This window comes from Nyctereutes procyonoides, unplaced genomic scaffold, assembly GCF_905146905.1.
Source record: "Nyctereutes procyonoides isolate TBG_1078 unplaced genomic scaffold, NYPRO_anot_genome, whole genome shotgun sequence".
Classification (NCBI taxonomy): Eukaryota; Metazoa; Chordata; class Mammalia; order Carnivora; family Canidae; genus Nyctereutes; species Nyctereutes procyonoides.
The window spans coordinates 1485840-1507980 of record NW_026575041.1 but is presented as its reverse complement, the minus strand read 5'-3'; the positions used below and the strand labels follow the sequence as shown (position 1 = coordinate 1507980).

The window sequence follows — 22141 nt, the reverse complement described above, 5'->3', positions numbered from 1 at the left end:
GAAATGAGGCCTCCTGTTCTCCCAATGGAGATCACATTTCCTTCAGTACAAACTTGAGTGAAAGACAACACCTCTACCCATTTCCCTTCTCCCAGCAGGGAGTTGGGCCTCTCTGCTGAGTGCATAACTCAGTTGTTCATCAGCCCAAACATTCTATAATGAAGGAACCCTGGTGATATCAATCTTGAACTTCAGACTGCCTGCCCTTTCCAGTATTCATGTGACAAAATTTACTGAGCACCTGTCATATGCTGGGTTCTGTGCTTGGCACCAGGGGCATCTGACCAGACATGATTCCTGCCCTTCATGCAGGAGACTGGGGAATACTGTGGCAACATTGTGTGATCAGTGCTGTGAGACAGGAACCCAGAAGATGCCCCTGAACAGTCTGGGAGACCGAAAGCATCCTAGAGGAAATGGCTTCAAATATCAGTAGGGCTTAGAAAATAGAAGGGGAAGGCTTTCCAGGCAAAGGAGGCTGCATGAGTGGTAGCACTGAAGCAAGAAACAGCCTAGGATGTGTGGTGTGGAGGGGGGAATTATACATTATTTTGTTTTGTTTTGTTTTGTTATAAATTTATTTTTTATTGGTGTTCAATTTGCCAACATATAAAATAACACCCAGTGCTCATCCCATCAAGTGCCCCCCTCAGTGCCCGTCACCCAGTCAACCCCACCCCCTGCCCACCTCCCTTTCTACCACCCCTAGTTCGTTTCTCAGAGTTAGGTGTCTCTCATGTTCTGTCTCCCTTTCTGATATTTCCCACTCATTTTTTCTCCTTTCCCTTTTATTCCCTTTCACTATTTTTTATATTCCCCAAATGAATGAGAATTATCTGGTATTGCTTGATCACAGTTTGAGGCCAGGAGGAACTAGAGAGGGAGGGACCTGGCTATGGAGGGCATTATCCATTTGTCCCTCAGTCATTCATCTGTCCTGCCTGTCTTCTTTGCCTAGCCCTGAGCTGAATTTGCTTTGGTGGCAACACCATGAGGAAGGAGAAGCAATTCCTGCCCTGGAGGAACTCATGAACTCCCCAGGGGAGGGTAGAGTACATGAGTCAAAATTGAGAACCAGCAAAATATAAGGCACAGGTTGCCTAACTTCTATGAGTGTAGGTAACATGGAGATAATACCTATAACCCACAGAGTTGTAGAGTATTTGTTAATAACAAAAATAATACTTCATTTGACCAAGGTTTATGAGTGCTTATTAGGAGCAAGGCGTTGTTGGGGTTAGTGCTGGAAATACAGTGGTGAACAAGATTGACACAGTCCCTACCCTCTTGGTACTTACAGTCTAACTAGGAGCCAGTGACTAATTATGTAGACATAATTTTTTACTTCAGAATGAAGTGCAGTTTGACTTTTCAACAAATGGTTGTTGGGACAACTGGATATCCACATGCAAAAAAATGCTGTGGAGGCCTACCTCACCCATACACAAAAATTAACTCAAAATGGATCATAGACATAAATATAAAAGCTAAAATTATAAATCTTTGTGACCTTGGGTTGGGCAAAACTATCTTAGAGCATCAAAAGCACAAGAAACCAAAGAAAAAGATAGATAAATTGGACTTCATTAAAATTGAAAACTTGGGGCACCTGGTTAAGCATCTGCCTCTGGCTCATGTCATGGTCTCAGGGTCCTGGGATTGAGCCCTGTGTTGGGCTCCATGCCCAGTGGGGAGTCTGCTTCTTTCTCTCTCACCCTCTGCCCCTACCCCCACTTGTACTCAAGCATTCTCTCTTAAATAAATAAATGAATTCTATTTTAAAAAATTGAAAATTTTGTGTTCAAAGGACACCTTCAAGAAAGTGAAAAGACTCTCCCATAGTGGGAGAACATATTTGCAAATTATGTATCTGACAAGAGATATGTACTCAGAAAATGTAAAGAATTCTTTAACTCAATAATAAAAAGATAATTTAAAAATGGGCAAAGAATCTGAATTGGTATCTCTAAAGAAGATACTCAAATGAGCACATGATATTGAATATACATAAAGACACTTAACATCTTTCATCATTAGGGAAATACTAATCAAAACCACAATGAAAAAAAAAAACAAAAAAACCCCAATGAGATACCACTTCACACTTATTAGGATGGCTGTAAGCAGAAAGATGATAGTTTTTCTCAGGATGTGGAGAAATTGGAACCCTCATGTATTGCTGGTGGAGATGTGAAATGGTGAAACTACCTTGGATAAGACTCGGCATTTCCTCAATATATTAAACGCAGAGTTACCTTATGGCCCAGCAGGTCTGCTCTTAGGTACATAACTCAGAGAAATGAAGACACGAACATGAATGTTCATAGCAATGTTATTCATAATACTCCAAAGAGGAAAACAACCCCCAAATCCATAAATGTTTGAATGGATAGATGAAAATAATATAGCCGCAGAGCAGAATATATTATTCATCAGTACAAAGGAATGGAGTAGTGCTATATGCTACAACATCAGTGAACCTTGAAGGTATTATGCTAACTGAAAGAGGTCAAAAGACTACATATCATATGATTCAATTTATATGAAGTGTCCAGAGTAGACAAATCCATAGAGACAGAAAATAGATTAGTTATTGGCAAGGACTGGGGAGGTTGGGGTTGGGAGGGAATAGGGAACGACTACTAATGAGTCCAGAGTTTCTTTTGGGGATGATGAAACTGTTCTGGAGTTAGTAGTCAAGATTGTACAACTCTGAATATACTAAAAACAATAGATTTGTACACTTTTAATGGGTGGATTATATGGCATGTTAATTATATCTTCACAGTTGCTTAAAAAATAAAGTACAAGGCACTTGGAAATCTAACCTTGGATCTGGGAGGGATGGAGGAAAGGGTATGTATCAGTAAGGGAAAGCATTGGAGTACATGGGATTGAAGTGAGCTCTGAAGGACGAAGTGAAAGTTGGAAGAACTTTCAGCTGGAGGGAACAGTAGATGGAAGGCCTGGAGGAGTCAAGAACAGATAGATGTGAAGAAATCATGCAGTGAGAGAAGGCCAATCTGACTGGACTCTAGAGAGTAAGGGCAGGGTGACATGAACTGCAGCTGGAGAGTTAAGCAAAGACCATACCACACTGGGTCTGTAGTCATGGTGATGATTTTTATTTTTACTAAGATCACTGGGCATCCACTGAAGGATTTTAAGCCTGTGTTTATGTGTGTGTGTGTGTGTGTGTGTGTGAGAGAGAGAGAGAGAGAGAGAGAGAGAGAGAGAATGAGAGAAAGACCTAGTGACATGATCTAGGTCTGTAACTTTCTCCAGATTTCTCCAGAAGCTGCATGGAGAATAGATTGATAGAGAGCCATGGTGGGTGCAAAAAGACTGGTTGAAAGCTGTTGGAATAGGCTAGAAGAGAGGATGTTGGCAGGTGATGACTTGGACTAAGATGTCAGCAGAGGTGGAGGAAGTAAGCTAGACAGCACTTGGTGGTTAGAGGGGTATCAGTGCTTGATACGTTGTATGTACTAATAAATGAATGTTAAAGGAATGAATAGAGTTGGATATCACTGATTTAGGGAGAAGAAGGTGTTAATGAATTTCAGTTTTTTGGCCCAATCACTGTGTAGATGCTATTCACTGAGATGAAAGTGCTAGAGGAGAACTGGGTTGGGGGAAATGATTATGAATTTGGTTTTAAACATGCTAAATTTAACATGCTAGTGAGATACTCAAGTGGAGATGTCTACTAGGCAGTTGAATGTTTGTGTCATTCATACCCTTTCCACTGTATATACCATGCTGTCTCTCAAAAAAAGAATCTCAATGATCACTTTAGAGATTGTTTTGTTATCTTGTCTTGATTTCTAGTTTCATGGTTTTAGAAAATCAAGGAGTTCATACCAGCTCAGACTTGTTTACTAGGTGCCTTGAAAAAAGGTCTTATTTGGTTTACAGTTCAGGAAAGAAGAAAGGGTTAGATTTTCTTGAGTGTTAAACACATTTGTTCTAGCTTTACGTTGATGGCTTGGTTTGGTTCTTGTCCCTGGATGCCCCAGCTTGGGGCTTGAGGCACTTGATGTCCCTATGCCAGGACTAAGGTGTCCAGAATGTGCTCAGCTAGAGCATAGGTAAATGTTCTGCACATTGATCCAGGGATTTTATCTAATTAACAAAAACCCTGGCTGGTAAATACATTTGGCTGTCTCGGGTCCTCAGAGAGGCTGTCTGTTTATTGATTGTAGTATCATTTTGGCTGGATGGGAAGATATTAATGATGGCATCAGAGCAACCAAACATCTAGTTTTTTTAACCAGTAAACCAATGTCCTTGTGGTGTACAGTAGATTGAAACAAAAGTTTTATTTTAGACCAAAGATCAAGGCTTCTAAATTGATGCTTGTTGTGAGAGCTCCATAAGATCATCACACTGGTTTTTGAATGCTAGGGCATAACGCCCATAGGCTTTTTGAATACTGGGATGTTGGAAGGCAGTATAATGTTAATAGAAAGAATACAAGATTTTTAGAATGAGCAGATCTGGGTTCCACTTCGGACACAGTTACAAACTGGCTCTGGGACCCTTAATAAGATTCAAAGACTTTCCCTCTTTGTTTTTTTTTTTTTTTTAATTTTTATTTATTTATGATAGTCACAGAGAGAGAGAGAGAGAGAGAGGCAGAGACATAGGCAGAGGGAGAAGCAGGCTCCATGCACCGGGAGCCCGACGTGGGATTTGATCCCGGGTCTCCAGGATCGCGCCCTGGGCCAAAGGCAGGCGCCAAACTGCTGCGCCACCCAGGGATCCCCGACTTTCCCTCTTTGAATCTTAGTTTTCCAAATCATGTTAATGGGGGTCCCACTGAGAACTTTGAGATACAATTTCCAGTGTTCAACCCTGCAGAGAAAACCAAGTCCCTTTGGAAAGATCCAGATCACACACTGAAACACTAGGCAAGCAGCTCTGCAGAGATGTATGACTGGGTCTTTGCCTACTTGTTTCCTGGCTGGAGGGGGGGACTGGATTGACAGCTTTTTCTGAACTTCATGGGTAGGTGAGTTGTGGAAGCAGCCAGTCAACTGCACAGAAGCCCAGTAGAGTTGGGTGGTTGGCCAAGCACAGAAGCAGAGAACAGTCAAGGCCTATATGGGGGGTGGGTTGGGGTAGGGGGGTGGCTTGTAGGGAAGGGGATGTCCCTGAAAGGGATCCCAGCCTTGGGATGGAGCCTCTTGTGTTGGCCTTACTGCTGCTTGGCTGTGTGGCCTCAGTCCCTTAACTTCACTAAGTCCCTTAACTTCTTCAACGGCCTCAGTTTTGAAGTATCTTTTTAATATTTGTGAGACCACCCTCCCAGGTCTTGGGGAAGGTTCCAGGCAGGTGAACTCTTGTCTGGAAAATTACTCATCCTGTGGGGCATCAGTGTTATGTCTTCAGGAAGGCTTCAAGTGCCCTTACCCTCCCAGTACTTGTAGGTTTCCATAGCACCCTAAACCTCCTAAACCTCCTCTGTGACAGCACTTATCACCCCGTATTGGGATAAGTTGTTTTCTTTCCCTCCCACAATACTCTGGGTTTTATAGATGGCAGACCATGCTTTTATTCATTGCTGTTCATGTAGATAGTTAACAAGTACTTAATTGAATATTGCATAAGTTTTTTGTAAATGATAAAGAGCTAGGCAAATGTTAATAGTTATTTGCAGTTATAATAAATCTATAAACAGAGAACTGACCTCTCTTTCAAAAAATAATATAAAAATGGAGCATTAGTTCTTTTATTCATTCAAAAAAGTGTCTACGATGTGCTGGCACTTTGCTAGGCCTTGATGGATCAGCGGTATGCCAGAAATACAGGCGTTACCTCATGGAGCTTTGAGTCAGCTCAACATGTTGATCATGCAAATGTAAAATTACAAAAGAAAGAAAGAGATTATAGCTGTGACAGATGCTTCAAGGAAGGATAAAGAGAATCCTAGAGCCTCTAGTGGATTTCTTTTGGTGAGGGAAAGCTTCCCAGAGGAAGCTTGAGCTCTGATGAGGAGTTAACTTAAGTGGAGTAGGGCAGAAGAGCTTTTCTGGCAGAAAGAACCTTTATTTACAAAGACCCAGTGGAAGAAGGAAGGATGACAAGTGTGAAGGGGCCTGCAGCTCAAGGGTGTAGTGGTGGGGATGGTGGTGCCAGAATAAATGTTCAAGGCCATAGTAAGGAACTTTATCTTTATTCTAACAGCAGCAGTAGTTGATTTGGTGGTGGTGGTGTGGGGTTGTTGGGTTGACATGATCAGCAACCTTTCTGATCTGAGAAACATCAGGAACCAATCTGAATGTTACCAGCTTGTGTGTGCCAGGATCTTCTTTGGCACTGATCCAGCCACTGAGGTAGGGTAGGTCACAAAGCTGCAGTCCCCAGGGTCCCGCAGCAGGGGCAGCAGTCAGGCTGTCTCCCCAACAGTATTGCTGTGGCCCCTCAGTGCTGCTTCTTGAAAATCCCACCTCAATCATCACCATAGCACAGATCATATCAGCCTGGCTAGAACCAGTTGGATTTTTTTTCCCCCGAGGAATTTTCTTAGAAACTGAGGGAGAGAAATCCAAGTATACTGAAAATGGTCAAGCTCAGGGTGTCACTGGGCTTAATGATACTCACTTTAGCTTCTTCTTCTTCTTCTTCTCTTTTTTTTTTTTTTGTATATTTTTTTATTGGAGTTTGATTTGCCAACATATAGTATAAAACCCAGTGCTCATCCCGTCAAATGCCTCCCTCAGTGCCAGTTACCTAGTCACCCCCTCCCCTTGCCCACCTCCCCTTCCACTACCCCTTGTTCGTTTCCCAGAGTTAGGAGTCTCTCATGTTCTGTCACCCTCTCTGATTTTTCTCACACATTTTCCCTCCTTTCCCCTTTAATCCCTTTCACTATTTTTTATATTTTCCCGACTGAATGAAACCGTATGGTTGTCCTCGGATTGACTTCTCACTCAGCATAATACCCTCCAGTTCTATCCACGTTGAAGCAAATGGTGGGTATTTGTCGTTTCTAATGGCTGAGTAATATTCCATTGTATACATAGACCACATCTTCTTTATCCATTCATCTTTCAGACACTGAGGCTCCTTCCACAGTTTGGCTATTGTGGACATTGCTGCTATAAACATTGGGGTGCAGGTGTCTTAGTTTTTCACTGCCTCTGTATCTTTGGGGTGAATCCCCAATTTCACTTTAGCTTCTTGCCTCACAGTTCCTGCTCTGTCCCTGTCCTGTTTAAAAGCTTTCTCAGGAAATCTCACTTTAAAAAAATCTCACTATTGAACTTTGAGGCTCTTTTACACCCTCGTTCCTTCCCTCTCTTCCCTTCTGAGTTGGAGTCCCAGGTCCAGGCTCCCTCCTAAGGCAACAAGTGATTCTCCCATATGACTCTGTCAGTGGGTCTGGCAGAGGTTCTCTTATCATTGGCAAGAATCCCAGTGATAAGGACTTTGGAGTCTGAGAAGGCAAGGTTTGATTCCCAGCTATGAGTCTGAGAAAACAAGAGTTGAATTCCAGTTGTGCCATTGGTCAGCTCTGTGACCTTGGGAAAGTTGCCTAACCTTTTCTAGCTTAGATTCTTACTCTGCAAAGTGAGATCATGATTGACCTACCTCACACTTTTGTTATGAGTAGTAAATGAGAAAATTAAATGAGAGAAACTACTTAGTGCTTGCTATGCCTAGTGCATACTGAATGCTCTGTACATGGTAAGTTTTGTTACTAAATGTTAATTACACTAGGTTTTTGCCCCATCACTAGAAAAATAAGTTAAGGTAATGGATAGAATTTTCTGAATATTCAGTTGTTACCCTGTATGTGTTTGTTAGCTTTTACTGTGAGCTTTCAGAGATCTCCCAGACTAAAGAACCCATGGCAAATGAATAGTAAGTGGGACAAAAACAAAAAACAAAAAACAGGCAATTATGCTTAGTTTTACTCCTTTTTCTAGAACTTACATATATTAAGAATTTTATTTACTTTTTATAGGATCTGTTTTTTTAAATAATTTATTCACACATGAGAGAAGTAGAGACATAGGCAGAGGGAGAAGCAGGCTCTTTGTGGGGAGCCTGATGTGGGACTCAATCCCAGAACACGGGAACTACAACCTGAGCCAAAGGCAGACGCTCTACTCTGAGCCACCTAGGTGCCCCCAACTTTTTTTTTTTTTTTTTTTTAAAGATTTAGTTACTTATTTGAGGGAAAGAGAGCACAAGCAGGGGGAAGGAGCAGAGGGAGAAGTAGGCTCTCTGCTCAGTAAGGACCTGCACCAGGACTCAATCCTGGGACACTGGGAACATGACCTGAGCCAAAGGCAGACTCTTAACCAACTGAGCCATCCAGGATAATACTTTTTAATGGCATAATTTTTCATGCATATGATTTTTACATGTGTCAGTACATGTGCTATAAAATGTTATAAGATAATACTTTAATAACATTGTTAAATATTACAGTGGCTGATGTTTATTGAATACCTTTTTTGAGGCAGATATTATGTGAGGCTTTAATCACTAAATCCTCATAACTCTGCAAGTGTTAATAGCCCCATTTCACAGACATTGGAACAGAAATGTGGATTACTTGAGAAATTTGCCCAAAGTTGCCCATTTGGAAGTGGCATACCACTTCAATTTACAGATGAAGAGGCCCGAGGCAGATAGAGGCTTCCTGGGATCACAGTTTCCTCAGCACTCTTCTAGGCTCCCGTTTCCTGTTGAGGAAGTGTTTTCTAGCTAGAGGGAGAACCCCTTCTGTCTGCCTTACTGGGAGTCTACAAGGTTCCTGAAGAGAAACTGACAGATCCAGACCCCTTATCCGTCTTCCTCTCTGCCCTTCACTCGACCCCGCACTTCCACCAGCCAAGCCTGGCCTTCCCCTCCATCCTGAAAACTTTATTCCAGTTAGACTTGGCTTCTCACTGTCCCAGATATGCAGCTTACTCATCCTACCTGGAAGCCTTTGCGGTGCTTTCAGCTCCACCTCGTCCTGTTGAGATCCAGTTCTTGCTTCATCACCCACCTCAAGCCCTTTTTTTTCCAGAAAGCGCTCCCTCACTGGTAATAATAGCTGTTCTTTATTAGATACCCACAGTATGTGAGGCAGAATACTAGACACTCTATGTGTATTATCTTCCTTTCTTGCTCTAGTATTGCAGAACAGATTGTGTTATATCCATTTTCCAGATGAGAAAACTTGAAGCTCAGATTCAGTGCTTACTACCTCACAGCTAGTAAATAGTGGAGCTGTGTGATTTAAACTGAGACCTATAGGAGTCCAAAGTACTTGCTTTTCTCACTGCAGGTCACTGCTTGTTCTAGCCTATGGTGAGCTTTCTTGTCCGATTCCCACAGCCTTAATGTCTCTGCCATACAGTATCACGTTGAGTTTTCACTCCTTGCCTCTCAGCCCTGTCTCCTCACCTAGGCTGTGCCATCACAGCAAGGTGGATCACCTCCTCCTGCCTCTACCATACCTAGTCACACAAGGCTGGCTGGGCACGCAGAAGGCACACAGTACAGATAGAGTCTGGCCGGTTGATTGATTGGTGGAATGAAACCCTGTTTATTCTCCAGAGGCTGCCCAGCAGGAGGGCACAGCAGCTGGGCAGGCGGGCTGGGCTCCCGGCCCTCAATTCATGTGGATGGGAGGTCCAGGAAGGCTGCCTCAGAATCCTCTCTGAGGCTGAGCCGAGGCTTCCATCTCAATGCCCTTTTGTTTGGGGGGGATAGCGCCCCGGCCTCCTGGGAAGTCTGTGTGTTTGACCAGCTTTTACAGATGGACAGTGAGTAGGGACAGGATATAAAGCACAAACAATTGGGGGAGGCCTCTGAATTCCCAGGGATTCAGAGTCCAGCAGGCAGGGCAGGATCCATTCTAGAGCAGGTGACACTTAGTTACAGCTTTTGCACAGGTAGACAGGATCCAAGGCTTTGGTCTCTGGTCTCAGGATTTCCTCTTCAGTATTCAAGTCCCTGTTTTAGGTTTTCTTCCCCCCCCCCCCCCCAAAGAGGTTTTTGCTGGGCAGCATCCAGCCCTCAGTTGAGCTTCTCTACGTATGAAGCCGTCTGCCTCCTGAAGTTGATAAGCAGACTCTGAATGAGCAAATATTCATTTGTTCTTTTATTCTTTTTCTTTTTGAGATACAATCTATATACCATAAAATTTACCCTATTAAAGGGTACAGTGGTTTTTGGTATGTTATAAAATTATGTGACCATCACTACTATCTCATTCCGGAACATTTTCATCATTCCCTCACCCCAAAAAGACCTTAGTGCCGTTAGCAGTCACTCTGTTTGTCCCCTCCCCTCAGACCTTAGAAACTACTAATCTACTTTCTCTCTCTATGAATTTGCCTATCTGGACATTTCCTAAATGGAATCATACAGTGTGGTCTTCTGTGACTGGCTTCTTTTATTTAGGGTTATGTTTTCAAGATTCATCCATGTTGGAGCATGTATCAGTACTTCTTTCCTTTTTATGGCTAAATAGTATTCCATGTATAGATATACCACATTTTATTTATCATTTCATCAGGTGATGGATGTTCATATTTTTACTTTTTGGCTATTTTTAATAATTTTGCTCTGAACATTACAGGTTTTTATGTGAATGTACGTTTTCATTTCTGTTGGGTAGATTCCTAGAAGTAGAACTACTAGGTCATATGGTAACTCTATGTTTAAATTTTGAGGAGCTGGGCAGCCCGGGTGGCTCAGCGGTTTAGCGCTGCCTTCCTCCCAGGGCCTGATCCTGGAGACCTGGGATCGAGTCCCACGTCGGGCTCCCTGCGTGGAGCCTGCTTCTCCCTCTGCCTGTGTCTCTGCTTCTCTCTCTGTGTGTGTCTCTCATGAATAAATAAATAAAAATCTTTATAAATAAATAAATAAATAAATAAATAAATAAATAAATAAATAAATATTGAGGAGCTGCCAGACTGTTTTCCAAAGTGGCTGTACTATTTTACATTCTTCTCAGCAATGTATGAGGGTTCTGATCTCTCCAGTCTTTGCTAATACTGTATGTTATTATCTATCTTTTTTATTACAGCTATTCTAGTATGTGTGAAGTGGTATCTCATTGTAGTTTTTTTATTTTTTTAAAGATTTTATTTATTTATTTATTCATGAGAGACAGAGGGAGAGAGGCAGAGACAGGCAGAGGGAGAAGCAGGCTCCATGCAGGGAGCCAGACATGGGACTCAATCCCAGGCCTCCAGGGTCATGCCCTGGGCTGAAAGCGGCGCTAAACTGCTGAGCCACCCGGGCTTCCCCTCATTGTAGTTTTGATTTGCATTTCCCTGATGGCTAAGGGTCTGTCCATTGAGCATCTTGTCATGTATTTACTGGGCCATTTGTATATCTTCTTTGGCATTTATTTATTCTGTTTTTTGGGCATTTATTCTTAAGGCCCATTATAAGCATTATGCCCCACTTGGCATAGAGGAAGAGCATAAACATGTATCATGATGACCTATGCCTTTGAAGAACTTGCAGTCTGGTAAGAGAATTGTAATTAGTATGTAAGAATAGTTAAGGCTTGGGACGCCTCGGTTGCTCAGCGGTTGAGCGTCTGCCTTTGGCCCAGGTCATGATCCTGGAAACCCAGGATCAGGTCCCGCGTCGGGCTCCCTGCGTGGAGCCTGCTTCTCCCTCTGCTTGTGTCTCTGCCTCTCTCTCTCTCTCTCTCTCTCTCTCTGTGTGTCTCTCATGAGTAAATAAATAAAATCTTAAAAAAAATAGTTAAGTCTTCATAGACAAGGTGGCGTTTAGTCTGGGCCTGGAGATAGGTGGTATTTGGATATAAGGAACTTAGTGGAAAGATTCCTGGAAATTTGGAGTAATGTAACCAAGGGAAGTTTGTAATTAGAAAAACATTTTATCTTGTGATGAATTCTGAAGCAATATGTGTAAAAGCACTGGCATAGTACTTGACACATCTCTCTCTCAAATAAATAAAATCTTTTAAAAAAAAGAGAAAGTTGTGGGGCTAATGTGGAGACTGCCATGAAGAAGAGAAGGAATGGATTGGGCCTTTCTTATCTTGAGTCTAGGAGAAGAGGATCTCTTCCAGGGGAGAAGGTTCTAGAAGGCAGAACTAATCAAAGAGTATCTCCCTCCCTCAGATCCCTCCTTTCCACTTAAGGCTTTTCCTTCTTTATCACTTTTTGTCAGTTTAATTAGTCCTATTACATTCCTTGAGCATGCTGGCCTTAGGCTAAATGTGGGAAAGAAAGGAAAAAATGGGATATGTGCCCTGGAAGGCAGTGTTGGTTCAGCAGAGAGAGCATGGGTCCTGGTCCCAATCTGCCACTTACTAGCCAGTCACCTTAAGCAGGTCCTTAACTAGTCACAAGATCAGATGAGATCATAAATATCAGGTGCCTGATACATAGTAGGCTGCTCAAGGAGTGTTGTTCTTTTGACTCCACCATTCAAGAGCTGTCCACCCCACAGAGAGCCAAGTATGCTATGTGCTCACTGATCCTGTATGAAGAGCTCTTAGAGCATTTGTGATACTTAAAGCACTTATTTGTGTATTTGTCCCATTCTCCCAACCCCAGTTCAGACTGGGAGCTCCTTGTGAGCAAGGTCCATGTCTTTGTTATCTCTCTACCCTTAGTGCCCAGCACAGAGCTTGGCTTGAAGAAGGTGCTCTGTAAGGTTTGTTACTGGAATGAACCTGGTCTTTGCCCCTATCAGTCTATGGGTGGGTGGGTAGGGGGCAGGTATTTTAATGGCTTTGCACAGTCCAGTCTTCACTGAAAAGCTCGTGGGGTTCTGGAGCTTGGCAGTGGTGGCTCAAGTACCAACCCTGTTTGAGAAGTTTGAGCCACTTCTGTGTCTCACTGCCATACTGTGACACGCTTTCTGGCAACCCAGCCAGCTGCCCAGCTGCTCTCTGTAGCAGCCTACAGTCCTGCTGTGTGGTGCCAGTAGGTGGCGCCCATGGCCCTTCCCCACACTTCAACTGCCTAGACGGGTCTTTTCCTTGTCACCAAGTTATTACCAGGGCAGCTGCTTACTGGGACATAGCCTATAGCCCTGGGCAGTGGTACCCAGATGAGGGTGCCCTGGGCCACCCCCACCCCCTTTCTAGCCTTGTTTTGTTACTTTTCATGTTTTACTGCATCCCATCCAGGACACACATAGCTTGGGGAAACAGATGTTTCCTCAAGAGGATCCTAGAAGGTCAAGGGAATTGGTATTTCTGCCTGTCCTTTCTGGCACAGCTCACTACTCTGCCTTCAGGAAGTTGTCCCTGTAGTTCTGTTGCTCTGACCTATACTCACATGGTACTTTCTCCAGGATCCTTGCTTATATTTTAGCTATTTGCCCCGTGTGGAGCTAAATAGTGAATGGCTTGAAGGCAGGGACATTTTGGAACTCATCCTGCTCAGAGTCCTATCTATATAATAAGCACAGTCTCATTAAAAGTTTGTAGAATGAATGGGTGAATAATAGAAAATGGGTTCCTCAAAAAGTCGTTATCCAAACTGAAGGACATTCACAAACAAACTAGCCTTACTTTGCAAAAGTGACAGAATTATGAAAATCAATCAAAGGTTAAGCAACTATTTGGTTCTAGATGAAAGGGAACTGAAGACACATGCAATGTCTGATTCTAATATTGATCCTGGCTTATATCTGGTTCGTGGGGGAAATTGCTATAAAAGGATACTATTGGAATAGTGGACAAAATTTGAATTATTAGGTAAAAATATTTTATCAATGTTAAGTGTCCCAGATTTGATCATTGTTGGTTAGTGGTTATGTAAGAGAATAGCCTCATACTAGGAAATATGTGCTGAAGTATTTGGGTATAAGGGGCATAATGTCTGAAACTCTCACACGGTCCAGGAAAAAATAGAGAAAAGGAGGGGTTAAGCACAGGAAGCAAAATGTAATGAGAATCTGAGCGAAGGACAGATCTGAGGTTTTATGTGTTATTATTGTAACTGCTCTGTAAGCTTGAAATAATTTAAAAATAAAGTTAAAAAAATAATCTTTGCACTTTAATGTGTTGTCAAGTTCCTACACTTGATCTTAGCCAAGAGGCTGAGAAGCGATAATGTGTGTCAGGTTCCTGCTAGAAACTGAGAGATGGGACAAAGAATGGTCACCCAGCATTAGACTTCATTCTGTTTAATCCAGCACTATTCAGTGACAGGCTGATACAGTTCCTCTGCTGTGTGCCTTTGAACAAATAGAACACTTGTGATAATGACAACTAATGTTTATAAAGTGTAAATGCTTTGCACACATTATTCCTTTGCTCATGCTCAGCACCCTTGTTAGGTAGATCTGGCAGGCTGATAAGGTAAAGTGACTGAACTTCAGAGAGGTTAACATAACCTGCCACAGTCACACAGCCTGGAAAAGACAGAAAGATTCAGGCTCATAGCCAAATCAGTCTAAGGCCAAGGCTGATACTTTGTGAACCTCCATGTTGTATGTGTAAAAGGAAGCATTGGACTGATTGATCTCTGCAGATCATTCTTCATATCTAGAAATTTAAAACCTTATGTAATAGGAAAGAACTAGTTGTGAAGTTTGCAGGCTGCATAAATGCCCGTCAGTCTCCTCCCTCACTGCTTACCCACTTCCCTTTGGAGTAATTTGGATATGGCAGTGCTGGAGTGGGCCATCTCCCTGATAGGGAGAGCATCTGGAGAGCTTCCTAGAGGAAGAGTCCCAAGAGGGGCCTTGAAAGAGTGCGTAGTTCAACTGGCAAATGCAGAAGATGCCTTGTGTTTGTAGCGTTAGAGCACCAGGAACCTGCCTGAAGTTGGCTGACTGGAGCTGGGTTCTGACAGCAGCCTTCTTCCTCCCTTCCCCTGCCCCTCTCAGCCCAGGCTAACTGGGTAGATAAGGCACAGATGGAGGCTGTGTGTGGATTCTAGCCCCAGGCGCCTCTGCTTCTGCTCTGACAGCCTGGCCTGGTGCTGTTATTACTGTAAACAGGACCTTCTGCGAGGCTCCAGCCAGAGCCCTTTGCCCAGATAGTGATCATGATTGAGTCTGCATGGCTCACTGCTTCCAGGCCTCTGATGCAGGTGGGCCAGGACTCCCTACCCTTCAGCCCCCTCCCCAGCTGCAGCTGAGAGCCGGTTAATGCGAAGGATCCGGAAATCAGTTGGAACAATGCACGATTGAAGTTCAGTGGCCGCTTTGTATTGATTGGTTATAAAGAAAGAGGAAGAAAAATCAAGTGGTACCTCCCTCCTCTGCGTGGAAGAGCTGGTTAGCCAGAATAACTCAAAACTGCCCCATATCCCTATCTGAGACTCTCTTCCCTCCTATAGACCTCAGCCCAAGGAGTTGTCTTTGGAAGTTTTGCTCATGCCTGTGTCAGGAATCCACTTCTCAAATTTTAACATTATACATATTTAGAATCCTAGGATTTTAGAACTAACAGGGACTTGAGAAATTTAATTTAGGTCCATTATTTTACCACAGAGAAAAGTGAAGCTCAGAGAGACAGATCGGGATCACACAGCTAGTTACTGAGAGAGCCGAGCCACAAGTAGAATCCATGGCCTTTAGCCCCAGGCCTGCATGTTAGGTGTCCCCAGCCCTGAGCAGCTACACCCACACTCCTCCATATATACACCCGAGCCTAAGTTCTTTGAAAAAGATAGGCCCACCAATATAAAATAGATAACCTCCAACACGAGACAGAGGTATTGGTGAGAGTGTGTTGGGAAGTGCTATAGACATGTACTCATTCAGCCCATGTGTGGCCATGGTGCCAGCACAGGGAGTGAAGAGACTGAAGGGGGTGGGGGGACAAAGAAACTAATAAGTGTTAATACAGGCTAGCACAGGCCAGTGAGGCAGCATCAGGGGCTGTCTTAGGGAAGGCTTCTTGGAGAAGGAAAGGGTAAGCCCCCCCCGCCCCCCCCCACAAGAAAGTCTTGTTTCAAAAAAAGAGTAATCGTATGTTCATTGTTGGAAAAAAAAAAACAATAAAACTTAAAAGAATACAGAAGCACTCACAGCAGGAAGGGAAAATTTTACTCTCTCATCCCCTTTTCCCATTAACTGTTTCCTGTTTGGTCCCCCAGCCTTCAGAACTCTCCTGGATACCTGATGAGACTAGCTTTGTTTTTCTCCTTGATTTGTTAATCTCCTATGGTAATCTTCAGGTCTTGGGTGAGGGAATCCTCATTCTACCGCTGCCCTTGCCTGGGGATTTGAGACTGTTTATCAGTCCACAGAAAATTTTGAGGACTGATGGTCCAAGTTCTGTGTACACCTTTCACATATCCTAATTTACTGTGTTACTTCCTTAAAATGGGGTAGGTACTAAGTGGAAAATTATAATAGCACAGGCTCTTCTGTTTGTCTAGTGCTTTATTGCATGTCAAGTATTTTTATACATTTGTCTCATTGTTTCCTCATGGTACCCCTGTGTGACCTATAGAGTAGGGCTGCTGGTCCTCTCTGTTTTTTAACAGATATGGAAACAGGCTCAGAGAGCAGGAGCTGTAACTGAAGTTAGGGGACCAGGTGAAGTTCTGAGAGGCTAGGTCATTCATTCATGCATTCTTGCCTACCTACTAAGTGCTGGGGCCTGCATGTGGACCAAGTCCATTCTGCTTCCTCCCCTGCCCCACTCCACTGCCTGAGAGGGGTGCAACATCTGGGGGGCACCTCCTGATCACTAGTGTGGTCTCCTCCCTCTCTGCTGCCCTAGAACATCTCCAGTTAGTGTCACCCACCACTGTCCTGCCAAGCAGGAGGCCTAGTTCATTAGGGAAGGGCCTTCTGCAAGTCTGGAGGGAGCCCAGAAAGGCCTACAGTGCCCAGCCCCCGAACACAGGCTGCTCTGCCCCGAGTGGCAACCTGCATTAAGCATTCCACTTATCATCTCAGGGATGATGGAATCCTAACCTTTTCGGAGACACCATGCTCTGTCACAAGCATTGCTCTTTTTAAAAGAGATTAATTCACTTGCCACATTTTGTCCGTTGGTGAAAATCACTGGGGAGAGCAGGGGTGGCTTTCTCAGGCCTCAGAGGCCCTTTCAGCCACTCTCAGCAGGCAGCCACCCGCACGCCCAGCTGGCCCTGGACTTTAAAATGACTGCCCACTGGGCATTCACTTGCAAAGCAACAAAATGAAATGGAGAAGACCAGAGTGTGTGAAATGCTAACTTTGAGGGAGCTGCTCTGTGTGGAAGGAGGGGGGGGGGGAAGGGAACCCACCCAGCTCTGAAAGGAGGAAAAGTTGTTTGTAGTTGGGTTCTTTTGTGGTGCTTTTTAATGTTGCTTCTAGTCTTCCTTGATTTACCAGGTGCCACCACCACTCCTTAATGGAGTGTACTTTTAATCCTCACAACCACCTTGCATAATAGAGATCGGTATCCCCCAGTCAAAACTAGTAAGCAACAGAGCGAGGTTCTGAACTCCAGCGCTTGGACTCCAGCATCATTGTTTTTTCCATTATACCTGAGCCCCAGGACTCTGCAAAGAATGATGCTCAGTCGGGATGCTGGGTAGGGCTCAAAAGCTGGAGTGTCACCACACTGAGACTTATCTCCTAGACGTGACCCTTCAGGTTGGTGGAGGGCTTCCCTTCAGATTTCTGTGTCCTCTCCTGAAACCTGCATGGACCCATGAGGAGGCTGAAGCTTAGAATGGGATACTTTCCCTAGCATGTAAGAGTAGGAAGCAGCAGCCCTGGAACTAGAGCCCAGGCTGCCTGCCTGCTCTCTGCTCTTTTGGCTCTGGTCATGAACAGGATAGCAAGTTTAGAAAAGCTCTCTTTCCCAGCAGTCCTCTTAAAATCATGCACTGTAGGAAAAAGGAAAACCTCTAAATGCTAATGGGCATTTTCTTATAAACAATTAGCCCAAAATTGTTGCTTATCAGAGACGTAAGCTAAGACAATAATGTGAGATCCCTTTAAACCTATTGGACTTGCAGTCAGTAGGAAGCTGGTAATTGCCAGGTGTTGGCTGGGAGAGCAGTACACAGGAACACCCCTGTCCTGCTGGCAGGAGGGTAGATGGAGCAGATGTCCTGGAGAGGACCCTAGCACAATACAGTCAAACCAAGTAATATAAACCCTAAAACCCAGGGATCCCACTGCAAGTACGTGCCCCAGAGAAATACATCAGGCCAGAAGGGCACATGTAAGAGGATGTTCTTTGAACATTGCTTTTGGTGGCTGGGAGATGGAGGCCTGAGTGGGTATCTCTGAGAGAATAAAGAGGGGAAAATCTGGTGAATGTGCCCTGGAGAATTATAGAGCAATTTCTAAAAATGGAATTACTGTATACTTAGCAGTCTGCGTTTATCTTGAAATGCAATTATTTGTGAAAAAAAAAAGAAACAAATACATGTATATGCATGTGTGTATCTCTGTCTCTCACACACACGCACACACACACACAAGAGAGAGAATACTGCTTAGCTCAGGTTCTGGAAAGCAAGAACCTCTGTCTTGTATTCTTCTCAGGAGCCAGCATGCAGCTGGGCACAGAGTAGATGTGTACACATTTGTTGAATAGATGAATAGAGGAGTGCCTGGAGCCAGGCTGGATGAATTACCCAGGTCATCCTATCTGACCCTGTCTTAGAATCCCTGGGTATTGGCCAACCTGCTACTGCCAGCTTCAGACTAGAACACTTTGTCCATTAAAGGGGTGGAAGTGTAGGGTAAGGTGGCAGGCAGAAGCCACCCTGTATTGAACACCTGCTGTATGCTAGGTACTTGGCTGGGATCCCAGCAAATTAGAAGTTAGTGTCCCTATTTGAAAGGTGACAAAACAGACTCAGAAAATTGATTTGCCCAGGATTATCTAGCTATACTAGAATTTGAATCCAGGTCTAATTTATTCCAGAGTCCTTTATTCATCTTTTTCATTACACTATACTCAGCCCTCAAGAGACATGAAGAGAAGGCACCTCTATCCTTTTTCTTTCTTTCGCCCTGCCTCCAGAGCAGAGCTGCTTCCAGAATTCTCAGGGCCCAGGCAGGGCAACATGGGTTACTAACCCACTGGAGACAGGAGGGATTCCAACTGCCTTGAATGTCTCCTGGCCGTGACCTCCTTTCTCATTTTCCTGTCCTGGTTTGTCTCCCTTGGTCTGTATTACAGCAGCTCCCAAACTGTCTTCTTGTCCCCACTTTCTCCTCTCTCCTCTTTCAGATTCAGCTTGCTTAAGCTATCAGGTTAATTTTATAATTTCTTTCCCCAAAAAACCTTCAGTGACAACCCCTCTGCCTGTGGTGAGAGGCTAAGGAATGCCAAACAGGTTTCTTCTCTGTTGCCAGTTTTAGTTGATTGATGATGGCTGATTGGAATGAGCGTTGAGAGTTCTGAGGCTTTTCAAAGGCTCCACAGGAGTGCAGGACAGTAGCATGCATGCCAGGCATTTGTCAGCCTTTTAGATTGGGTTTTTAACCTAAGTTCTGTTATTGATTTCATGAAGACCTTTGAACTCCTGGACATTGTGTGTAATTTAAACGTTCTTTTTGAGTATGTGTGTTCCTATGCACTTTTCTGGAGAGAGTAAAGCCTGTGGCTCAAAAAAGGTTGACACGCACTGCCTTGGCCTTCTTCTAGCTTGGCTTTAGTGATCTTTTTGTAGGCTCTGCATACCTTGGCAGCTGCCTATTTCTCTGCTGTCAACTGTCACCTGGATGGATCTACTTGATGGTCTCTGAATGTACCTTCCCATTGCTTCCCTGCTTCCTTTCATCTTGACTGCTGTGCTCTTTCTCCTATGTTTCTAAACTGTTCCTGTTCTTCAAGGCACACTTCATGTCTTTTCCTTCAGAAACCTCTTTGTTTTGCTTTAGTTGGTCCTGATTTTCTAGCTTTCTGGACTGAGGACCAGAGAAATGAGGCCATCTGATCAGAATCACAGTATCAAAACTCCAGGCTCCAGACTCTCAGACACATCCACTTTCCATGGCACCTGCTAAACCAGAGAAGGTTTTTTAAATGAGGAAGGAGGTTTTGTGCAAAGAGAGATTTTTGTCTCATAGAGTTCTTAGTCCTTTAATATTCTTGGCCATAGAAAATTATTTCTGCAAAAAGAAGCTTAACTGTGTGTGTGGTAAAGAGGCCCAGGAGTGTCACCAGAAGAAAAATTAGAGGTTAGAGATGAGGGTTTCCTAACCTCCTCTCTTGACAGTCTTACCTCACGTTTTGGGTCCAGTCATGCTGCCTTCTCTGGGTGAGAGGCTTTACTTCTGACTGACATACTCCTTCCCCTCCCTTGATCCCATTTGTCTGGCTAACTTTCTGGCATCACCTCTTCAGGGAGGCCTTCCAGGTCACTGAGACTGGGTTAGGTTCCCTGGGTGTGCACCTGCAGCCTGCGTGCCTCCATTCACAATGCTCCTTCAATGCATCCTTATGTGCCTGCTGGCCTGTCTCCCCCTGGGGTTTGACAGTACCTGACTCCCTTGCATCAGCACAGGCCAAATGAATGCAGACATGTTGTGGCTCCTCTTCCCAGGCCCTCATCACCTGCTTTCTTCAGTGCAGAGCTTTTATTTGGCGTGGTCCAGATGAGCAATTAGTGCAGATTGTGGCACAAGAGTGGTGCTAGGACTCAGCTCCAAGCCTCCAGACTCTGCCGGTGTCCTTTCATTTGGTGCCTCCTAGCCTCCCCAGACACCCTCCACCCATTCCTCATAAGCAGGTTCTGCATTGGTAAATTGCTTTTAGCTTTTTGGTCTCCCCCTCCCCTGGCTTCCTGCAGCACTTCTGATGGAAAACCACACACTCCAGGTTTTGATTTCCTACTATCCTTAGTCCTCTCTCCACAACTAAATCATTTACTCCCTAGACAGACTCTGTGTCTTCTCACTCTCACCCCAGAATCTAGAACAGGACCAAGCACATACAATGATTTGCTAAAGTCAGGTGAGTTTCTTGTCTTCCATATTCCATGGAGCCAGGTTCAGTCTGGAGGAAAGGTGGTGAGGTGAGAAGGATTCTGGCTATAGAGCCATTATCAACCTGAACTTCTTCAGTCACTGATTGCCCCTTAGCTAACTTTGTGACCTTCAGCAAGTCATTTCACCTCACTGAACCTGTCATCTCATCCATGAGAAGAGGTTAATTAATATCAATGCTTTAAGCTTGTGTGAAGAATAAAATAAGAGCATGTGTATCAAGTTCTGAAGGCAGTTCCTGCTTATAATAGGTGCTCAGTAAGAATTGGTTCTGTTTACTCCCTTTCTTTCTGCCCACCCCCACCCTGTAGGGCCCCCTGTTCCCAGGACCCAGAATGCAGGATTTTAGTGATTTTTTTAAAGCCCTGTGTTTGTTAGTTTATCCAACAACTTGAGCTCCTACTCTGTGCTAGGCACTGGCATAGAGAGTCAAATAGGCTTTTGTGGGCTTTCCTAGAAACCTAATCTAGCTTTGTTTTGCTTTGCTTTTTGAAAGATTTTATTTATTTATTTGACGGGGAGAGAGAGTGTGAACAGTCAGAGGGAGAAGGAGACAGGGGAAGAGGGAGAAGCAGGGTCCCCGATGAGTGGGGAGCCTGACATGGGGTTTGATCGCAGGACCCTGGGATCATGACCTGAGCGGAAGGCAGATGCTTAACTGAGCCACCCAGGTGCCCCTCATCTAGCATGTCTAACATTCTTTCCATCTCTCCTTGGGTTCAGGATTTTCAGTTTCTGGGACACCTGGGTGGCTCAGTGATTGAGCATCTGCCTTCAACTCAGGGCATGATCCTGGGTTACCAGGATAGAGTCCCATATCAGGCTCCACACTGGGAGCCTACCTCTCCCTCTGCCTATGTCTCTGCCTCTCTTTGTGTCTCTCATGAATAAATAAATAAAATCTAAAAAAAAAAAAAGATTCTCAGTTTCCAAACAGCCACCATATAGAGAAACTTGAGGAGTGTGATCCTTTTATAAACTGTTAACTACCTAGGTAAGCAATGTCATTGGGCATTCAGTGCTAAACATAGGGAAATTCTAAGGACAGAAAAGAGATCTTTGGACTGGAGTATCCAAGGAAGCCTTCTCAGGAGGGAATCCTCAAACCAGGATTGTACCCCATAACATGCAAGTAGGATTAGTATAGGCAAAGAATCACAGAAAGAGCATTCTGGACCAAGGGAGTGGGAGTGTCAGTGTATTAAGGTAGAGAAGGCACATTCTTTCCTCAGAA

At 44.1% G+C, this 22141-nt stretch overlaps 1 protein-coding gene and 1 pseudogene across 2 annotated transcripts in view; one reads left to right on the top strand and one right to left on the bottom strand.

The window, feature by feature from the left end:
* Window positions 1-22141, top strand: part of CLPB (ClpB family mitochondrial disaggregase) — a 146432-nt gene that overhangs the window by 8320 nt on the left and 115971 nt on the right. The gene's annotated exons all lie outside the window — the stretch shown is intronic.
* Window positions 13954-14058, bottom strand: LOC129506861 (U2 spliceosomal RNA; annotated as a pseudogene).